Source organism: Polyodon spathula, chromosome 2, assembly GCF_017654505.1.
Source record: "Polyodon spathula isolate WHYD16114869_AA chromosome 2, ASM1765450v1, whole genome shotgun sequence".
Lineage (NCBI taxonomy): Eukaryota > Metazoa > Chordata > Actinopteri > Acipenseriformes > Polyodontidae > Polyodon > Polyodon spathula.
In genome coordinates this window covers 13,594,996-13,604,091 of record NC_054535.1, presented here as the reverse complement: position 1 = coordinate 13,604,091, position 9,096 = coordinate 13,594,996, and the positions used below count along the sequence as shown (strand labels likewise).

At 37.3% G+C, this 9,096-nt stretch overlaps 1 pseudogene; it reads left to right on the top strand.

Moving 5' to 3' along the window:
• Positions 1 to 1,024: 1,024 nt before the first annotated feature.
• Positions 1,025 to 5,724, top strand: LOC121329135 (annotated as a pseudogene).
• Positions 5,725 to 9,096: the final 3,372 nt, after the last annotated feature.

Sequence of the window (9,096 nt, the reverse complement as noted above, 5' to 3'; positions counted from 1 at the left end):
ATAAACACATCCACTTTTTTCAGTCTTGTATGGCATACAGACAAAAAAGAATATGGTGACCTTTCAATTTTCTACCTTTAAAACATTTCTATACATCTGTTCTTTGAAACAAAACAAAAAATGGCATGTTTTCTGGAAAAATATGAAGATGTAACTAATTTTATATGCCGTAAGGGGCAGTCAGCACAACGATTTTCTACAAGAAATCCGTTTTTAGGAATTCAAATTGCTCAGATTCAAATGCTCTCTTTCGGTGTCCCTCATGGTAACTTTGTTTTAGAAGACATTTTCTGTCTGGCAATTTTTTTTTTCTCCCAATTATAATACACTAATATAGTAAGTGGCACAACTAGTAGAGGCTATAGAAATGTTGCCCTTAATACTTTAAATGCTCAGTAAATACACTGATATATGTATTGGGAATGTATGCATTCTGAATAGAATGGCAGGAAAAGCACTTGAAGCATGTCTGGATTGGGTAACATTACAATAACAGCTGGTAAGGGCATCTCTATGGTGGTGGGTGGGGGGGGGGGGGGGGGGGGGGGGGCATAGCACAGAAACAAGTGTGAATATATGGTGATTAATGTGCAGCGGTTTAGTTCAGTTTATTTAGTTTAAACCTGCAGCTCAAATGTTCTTTCTGTTTTAAATTTAATCCGATTTGCTGACACTTAACTACTTGTGTTGAGAATGAAAATATTTTGGACTGTTCTGTTATGCATTAAACATTTTTAAATATTTAAAAGGTTTAATCTTGATTTCCTGTCAAGTCTGGCCTGCTTTTATTGGCTTTTAGCTAAAAGTTTTTTGTTACAGTGGAGAGCTCTAAGACTCTTACCAAAGGAAATTGACATCGTAGTGACGAACTTCCCCACTTAAAAGCTTTTAACCAGATCTCTGACAAATAGAGCTAGGCTACATTTCCAGGCCTCTTAAGTAAAACTGCGTGGGAAAGACTTTGGAGAGGTGGTATTATAACAAAGTCCTGCAGTCTGCAAGGCCACGAGACCTGCGCATATCTTTTTTGTTCACATGAAGATTTATTTTAAAAGACGACTTTCTCTACAATGGCTGCTGAAGATAATTTATCTTATGAAATTTTACCTCAGAATGAGAAATACAGAAGGGCCAGGAACTGGACAGATGCTAGAATGAGGGGTTTGGTGTATGTCTGGGATGAAATTGTTACTGAACTGCAAGAAGCTGAAAGGAATGCTGAAATATATGAAAAAATGTCTAAGACTTTTTGAACTTACTGGTTAACACTGTCACAGAGGGAAAATTTAAGGTGAAAATTATTAACATGACCTTCTAGTACAGGTAAGATGGACACTAAATCTTCTGCATGCTTTTAAATAGTGTGTGTTTTGGATTTTCACACAAGCCCATGGGCCAGGGCCTATGTTAAATAGGTAGATCCTTCTATTACTATCAAACATGGGTGGAGGGGCATGCTCTTCTGAGATACAATCTGCATTGTCCAGGTTTTCCTAATTAAATTAATTAATTAAAATCCTTATTTAATATTTGCATCCAAAATACCATGGTTAGATCTCACCAGTATTGATACAAAGCATAGTTTCATAAAGCCCAAACACTTTGTTATGCAGTACTTAGGAAAAATTGCAACATTTGTAAAGTTGCAAAGTTTCTTTAGGGTTTGTGGTAAAAATAGATTATAATAATATATATATATATATATATATATATATATATATATATATATATATATATATATATATATATTATATATATATATATATATATAATATTGTAAGGTAGCAGGGAGGGGGTTAAAATCCTTCCCTGCTAAACATGTGAAAATGCACTTGTGGGTGAATGGGCTAAGGGTTTTTGTAATTGTTTTAATTGTTTAATGATTTAGTTAATCCTCTGCACCTGGTCGTAATTATAAATTAGAGACAGGTGCAGGGTATTTAAGAGAGCAGCCAGCATCAGGGCTGCTGAGTGAAGAGCCCGGCTGCGTGTGTGTCCAGTCGTATTGAAGAGTGCTGAGTGAAGAGCCCGACTGCGTGTGTCCAGTCGTATTGAAGGTGAAGAGCCCGACTGCGTGTGTGTCCAGTCGTATTGAAGGTGAAGTGCTGAGTGAAGAGCCCGTCTGCGTGTGTGTCCAGTCGTATTGAAGAGAGTGTTGAGAGAAGCCCGTTTGTGTTTTGGTGTTTGTCAGGTAAACGGCTTAGCCGTCCTGTGTGTGAGTCAGGGATCGGCTGGTGTATAGTGAGAGCTCCAAAACGGAGTTAGGTGTTTATTTCTGTTTTGTTTTATGTTTATTAAAAGTGCGCGTCAGCGCTAAAGCAATTCCGTTTCTGTGTCCTGGGTCTATTTTAAAGGGGCAACGAACTCCGTGAGTGCGAGGATCGTTTTACAATATATATATATATATATATATATATATATATATATATATACACATACACACACACACACAGTGCCTTGAAAATGTATTCAGCCCCCATCCCTTTTTTCACATTTAAGAGTCTGATTCAGAATTTGAAATAGATAAAATTAGGATTTTTTCCCATTGATCTACAAAGCCTTGGGAACCATGTCAAATCAAAAGAAAAATTCCAAAAGCTTTCAACAATTTACTAAAAATGAAAAACGTTAATTATCAGATTAAAAAAGTATTAATACTCTTTGTAATTGCAAGCCTAAATTTGATTATAGATAAGCACAAATCTGGGGAAGGCTACAAAACCATTTCAGAGGCATTGAACATCTCTTGGAGCTCAGTGCAGTCCATAGTACAGAAGTGGGAAAAATACGAAACTACCACCACATTGCCTAGATCAGGCCTCCCCTCTAAACTTAGTTGCCAGACAAGAAGGGCATTTCTTAGGGAAGCTACTGTGAGGCCAACTGTGACTGAGTTACAGAAGTCAGTGGCTACGATGGACGATGATGTTCTTGTATCAACAATCTCCAAGGCATTCCACAAAAAGGGCTTTGTGGCAAAGTGCCTACCCCTGTGTGTATTTTGTGTTGTATGTTGTGTGTTAATGTTGGTGTATAGTCATTGGTACACGGGATATAAACGGGTCTGTGTAACACGAGTGTTTAAAATGTATATTTGTATTTAGGCATGAGGATTGCACAGCACTTCACGTGCGAGTAAAAAGTAATCATATGTGAGCACGGGGAATTGCACTTTCTTAATTCACGTGCAGTTGTACCGCCACTCCAATTGAATGATTGATTAGCAATCGAGTCTCGGTACAGCTGCATAAAAGCGGCATGTTTTCACTCAAGCTAAGCAATATGTGTGGCACAAATCAAACACTGCACACCAGCCAGGTAACACCATCCCCACCGTAAAGTATGGCGGTGGTAGCATCATGTTATGAGGATGCTTTTCAGCAGCAGGGACTGGCAATATTGTCAGGATTGATGGGAGGATGAATGGTGCACAATACATAGAAATCCTGAATAAAAACCTGCGCTCCTCTGCCAAAAAAATCAAACTGAGGAAGGAGTTTGTCTTTCAACAGGACAATGATCCAAAGCACACTGCCAGAGCAACACTGGAGTGACTTAAAATGAAGAAAATAGATGTCCTTGAGTGGCCCAGTCAGAGTCCTGATCTTAATCCCATCAAAAATCTATGGCAAGACCTCAAAATAGCTGTCCATCACCATTCCCCAACTAACTTGACACAGCTTGAGCAATTTTGCAAGGAGGAATGGGCAAATATTGCTCCATCAAGGTGTGTAAAGTGAATAGAGACTTATCCGAAAAGACTAGTGGCTGTAATAGCTGCCAGAGGTGGTTCAACCAAGCATTGACCGAGGGGGATGAATACTTAAAAAATTAGTTTCAGTTTTTTAAATTTTATTTATTGTTTACTATTTTCTTTCTTTTTGGGGGGGGACTCTGTGAAGAAGATGTGTGACTCACAAATAAAAATTCCCAATCTAATGCATCAAAATCCCAGGCTGTGAGACTCTTAAATGTGAAAAAAGGGATGGGGGCTGAATACTTTTTCAAGGCACAGTACATACACTGACAAAATCAGTTTTGTAGCAAAGTGCAAAAGCCCCCTCATCAAATAACAAGATCACTACGTATGTTTTGACAAAACCGATCTTAACAGTATCACTAATTTTAAAGAAAAGTTAGTAGTCTCTTTAAAAAATCCTTAAAACAAGATACCTTTCTAGATAAAGCATATAAGGGATCAATTTATTTAAAGCTGTTATTACAAAATTACTGATTTATAATAAACAAGTATGTCAGTATCATATATCCCCTGCACCGGCTGTCAATGCAAAATGATAGCTATTCGTATCATGAAATTAAAAATAAATGACTGCAATCTACATCCACGGCATGTAAATTATGAATTTAAAAGCTTGTGTAGTTTCATCAAAATCATAGAAGTTATGCCCAAGGTATGGTATTCAGTAGCTTATCCAATCAGATGTCAGTTCTCTATAAAAGTGGGTCTCATTTTTGTACATTCATAGTTCTCCCCAATGCAATATTATAACAGTTACAATAACGACCTTCAATACCCCAATCTGTTGTGTAAGTAAGTCATAAAGGTTTTCTATCCACGTAAAAATGGTATGAATTCTACTATTCCCAGTCAAATAACATTACCTAAATTGTCCATTTCAATGATACAGACAATACACTGAGATGTATTGTCCTTTTTGTTCAATTCAAAAGACCCCTGTCTTTAAAGTAAGTAAAATGTATTTTATGATTCACACAATAAAGTTTCATTACAGTATTGTCCAGTATACATGGTAGTTATATCTTGAGAACTGCCCATCTAATTGTGGTTAAAACTTGGTATCGACATATCACAGTCTAAATTCTAGAGAATGTCATTGAGGTTTTGGTGATATCATGTCTCTGACTAGTTTGATTAATGAAGGCCATACTGTATGTTGAGAACTTGAATGTTGTGGGACATTTGTTTGCATATTTTTGTTACCTTTTCAATTTGTCCTGCTTTTCAACAGGAAACTGAAATGCACAAGTGATGAAAGTCAACCCTTATTGACTGGCCTTATTTCAAGCCAATTGATAAAATACTTGCCAAGGGATCAGATCCCAGCAACATGATCAAGTATGACATAGTGCACTGTGAACGTTCAACCTCCCACACAGAGGCATCCCCATCACTGCCTACCAATTCACTGCCACTCCACTTGCCAGAATACACGGGGTCCTCTGAAGATCTAGAAAGGTACGATGAGGAAGTGGGTTAACATGATTTCCGTTACATGAGAGTAGGTGTTAAAACTTCATGCTGATATTGGGCTCCGCTCTCACCAAGATAAGCACAAACTAAGACAACTTATTTTACTGTAAACTAAAGAGATCCATCCGTGTTTCCTTCCATCTGATGATGTAGATATCCTTCTGCCTGGTGTTGATGGCTGAAGTGTAATGCTGGCTCCAGGGATCAACGACAGTGCGGCCTCCCTAGCACATCAAAGTGGGCACCTTCCATCAATGATGTTTCGTCGACTAGTATTAATTTTCTCTTCCACTCTGAAGAAAAAGAAGCTGAAGGTAATGGAAGCAATGCTGGTCGAGCAGAAGATGATGAGCAGGGCTGTGGAGAGCTGCAGAGAGGTACTCAGAATCATGCACCAGCAGAACTTCCTCCAAGCACAGAGTCTGCAGTTCCAAGAGCGCATGATGAACCTGCTAGAGAAAATGATCTCCCCCACCACTCCCCAGAGCTAGCCTCCACCCTCATGAGAATGTCAGACCGATTTAATCGACATGAGGCATCTGCATCGATTGTGGGAACTGCTTCACTGTGCTCAGAGAATCCATGTCGGTAGTAGCTACACACTTATGTTAGACGTGACATATTCAGTTTTCTCACCAAGATTTTTGGAAAAAGAGTCATGATAATAGAGGTAGTTTAATGTTGTACTGATTTGATGTTCGTGCCTTTGTTGGTAAGCTGTGAAATGATTGAAAGTTTTAGTAAAAGTAAACAATAAAATGGCTTAAATTTGCCCAGTATGATGACCTTGTGATGACCCTGGATCGTGTTACTGGGCTCCCTCTCATGAGCTCTTGATCCACAGTCAGCAAGGTGCTGAACATTCCTACATGACTTTGAACATACCCTGTGTTTGTCTGCTTAGCAGAACAAATATAGTGAGCATGAAGAAATGACAGGACTATCCTTAAACAAATTGTCAGTTTGGTAGGTTGGAGGTTTAATCGTTTGCTGCTATGATTGTTGTTGTGATTGTGATACAATTTTGTAAAACATAAATAGCATTGGTTTAGCAGGCCTAGTATAAATAGTGGGTTATTCTGCTGTTAATAAGGATCCTAGGACTGTATTTTAGTCTATATTGCCTAAAAAAAAAAAAAAAAAAACTATTTCAGAATGTCACAGTATTTTAGAAGATGCAGCGTCTCTTGATTCTTAAGCTGCGTTCATACTGGGTCCATTTCAAACTGTCTGGTTCGTTTAGTTTGAAGCAATGTATCAACGTGTCTGCTGTTCACACTTATCTGCGAGCAAAGGGACCGAGTTCGTTTGCATGTGAGCTAAAGTATTCTTTTTTTTCTTTTTCGGTCCCATTCTGTTTTTTTCAGAACCAAGTCCGTTTGTGTTCACACTCGGCTCTTTGTATGGTGTGTGAACCAGATCTTTCCAATATCCTGCAAGTCATATTGAAAGAGGGCAGCTATTGATGTATTGCTCTGGTTTTTAATATAGCATGTTTTAGATTCTTACATATTGCTGTGGAAGAAAGCACTGGGGGAGCACTTCGCTAATTTAATGAATATATTTCATGAATGCCTACAGCAGGAAAATGCCATTTTTACACGTTTCTGCATGGTTCTCCTAATGTCGGCATGAAACAAAGTAATTTGAGAAAAGACTGAATATGTTTTACTATTTTTGTGAGTTCTGTCCAGTTCAGCAAGATTCTGGTGTCTGACCAAATTTTCTTCCAGAGTTTCAGTTTCTCACACTGTCCATATAGTTTAATATTACCAGATTTTCACAATGAAAAACTGGGAGTTTTTTTTCTTTAATTTACATCGTTGAGGACTTCGGTTCTTATTTGTCATATATTTCATTGTCCTTACTATCTAGTCATAATGGTAAATTTGGATACCATATACGTATTAGTCTTACTAAATTGTGTAATAGGTACTCTCACAAAATAAAATAAAACTTACGGCGACTGTGTGTTGTGGATTGAATTAATGAGACACACCTATTGAACCACTCGTGCGACTATGTCAAACGCTTACCCAGTTTTGCAAATTAAATAAATAAATAAATAGATAAATACAATAGCAAATCCAACACAATTTAAATTTTACTGTTTCTGATGGGGACAAACAATTAAGGCTGAAAACTGTGACAGTCTCAATTTTCCCATGACGTTTGGTAACCCTAATGCAGTTTCCCGAGATATTGTTTGATTACTTCTGAGTCAGGTAACTCTGCGGTTTATTTTTTGATGAAAACCTGCCCTGTGACTGACCTCATTCCTTCGAGCTTCTATTTAACACAGATTAACACAGCTCACCTTTATATCATTCAAATAGACCCCTGGTACTTTAAGGACTGTGTTTATCTAATCCCTCAGTAAACTCATAAGAAATAAAAATAATATATACTGTATTTTACCTTGAAGTATGTTTTAAGCAACGACTTCTGGATGTGACCTGACCAGAAATGTATTTTAAAAAAAAGCCACTTCAACCCATGGAACTACTGTTCAATTGCATTGCTTAAAGCTATGCTGTTTATATTGTTGTTTTGTTTCAAAACTGTAAATAAATTTGTCCAAAAGTATGGCTATCATAAAGCAACAATGTGGTTTGAGTATAATTAATAACTTCTGTCTTTAGTGTTAGTTTATGAAATTAATTAAATTTAGCTTATCAACTAGAGTGAGGTTCAGTATTTTACAGCTCTGATTTAAGAAGCCTAAAAATATAGCCACCTGTTTAATACCCATGAAATTCCTTTAAGATTGTTACCTACCACAAGCTGTGACAAATCCTGTACACGGCTTTCGAGAAAGCTAGCTGAGAGGTATAATTAATCTTCTTTAAATAAAAATTTCAAGTTATTAAATGTATAAAGTACATTTGTACTTTATTAGGAAGGGGAATATGAATAATATAATAATAACCTTTATTTTTATATAGTGCCTTTCATAGTGGACCACCATCACAAAGTGCTTTACAAGATACGTCACTAGGGTGTGTGAAATATGCATCAGCTGCAGAGTCACTTCCAACAGCGTCTCACCCAAAAGCACAAGGAGATTAAGTGCCTTGTTCAGGGTCACACAGTGAGTCAGACCTCCCAGTTATAATCACTGGACCACACAGCCTCCTATGGGTTTATATAGTTAAAAGCCCACACTTTTAAAAGATGAACTACCAGTAGGGTGTGTTTTTTGTTGTTGTTGTTGTATAACAGTGAAAACATTATCTCCCTGAACTCTGAACCATTGGCTGTCCATCAGTTTTAGTATTACACAGCGCTGTTCATGGATAGACAGCATAACATGCTTTGCTTTCATAGACTTAAGAGACTGTTATAATACTAATGCAACACACATTTGTTTCTGATTAACTATCAAGTAGTCATTAACTAGTTCTGATATTGGCTGCACTAATTTGACACCAAAAATGCTACACAGTAAAATGATATTGACTAATCACACTGCGGTGCATTCCCATGTACATAATTAGGGAAAACTATACATTTCAACAACAACACTTGCTTTACTTCAAATCTAGGAAGGATTTTCTTGTGAAGCTTTTGTCTTGCAACACGTAACTTGTTCATTTACTTAGCCATTTGTAAGAGGTTTGATTTCTTCTTAAAAATAGTTAATCTTCTTCAGGTAGTTAATAAAAATAGTTTATTCAGGAATCAAAATGCAAGCGGGAAGAAAGCAAATCAAAGGTGATACATCAGTGATCTCACATACAAGTCTCAGTTGATGGTGTTCTGAGCTGGCATCAGTGCAGATGTTATTTACTGCTGAGCCGAGTCAGTTTTCATGGCATCAGAGATGTTGGTTTTATTCCTGAGCCGGTATGGCACAGAGATGT